At 50.5% G+C, this 331-nt stretch overlaps 1 protein-coding gene across 1 annotated transcript in view; it reads right to left on the reverse strand.

The window, feature by feature from the left end:
- The window catches only part of CDKL1 (cyclin-dependent kinase-like 1 (CDC2-related kinase)), a gene marked incomplete at its 5' end in the record, with an annotated part of 6,165 nt that overhangs the window by 5,205 nt on the left and 629 nt on the right, over positions 1-331 (reverse strand). The gene's annotated exons all lie outside the window — the stretch shown is intronic.

Consider the following 331-nt stretch of genomic DNA (forward strand, 5'->3'; position numbering starts at 1 on the left):
CAGCTCAGCCTGCAGCGTCTCATTGTTCCCTTGGCTGTAAAACACCGTTAAATCCTTTGGACTGAGTGGGGAACAGAAAAAAGGAAGAAAACCAACCAACCCTGGAAGCAGGACAGACCCCCGGCCAAGCTCCTGGGGCTCGACTGGACATAAATCTCCCAGCAAAAAAAAAACGCCCATTCCTGGGCCAGCTCCTGCCCCACTTCAACCTCCGATACTGGCGGATAAACAAAACCAAAGACAGTTACAGCTGAGTTTGCCTAAGAACCTCCCCAAAAGGCTCATTCCTTGACCTGTCGTGGGTATTCACCCACATATTCTTTCAGATCAG

Source organism: Buceros rhinoceros, unplaced genomic scaffold (genome assembly GCF_000710305.1).
Source record: "Buceros rhinoceros silvestris isolate BGI_N320 unplaced genomic scaffold, ASM71030v1 scaffold18618, whole genome shotgun sequence".
Lineage (NCBI taxonomy): Eukaryota > Metazoa > Chordata > Aves > Bucerotiformes > Bucerotidae > Buceros > Buceros rhinoceros.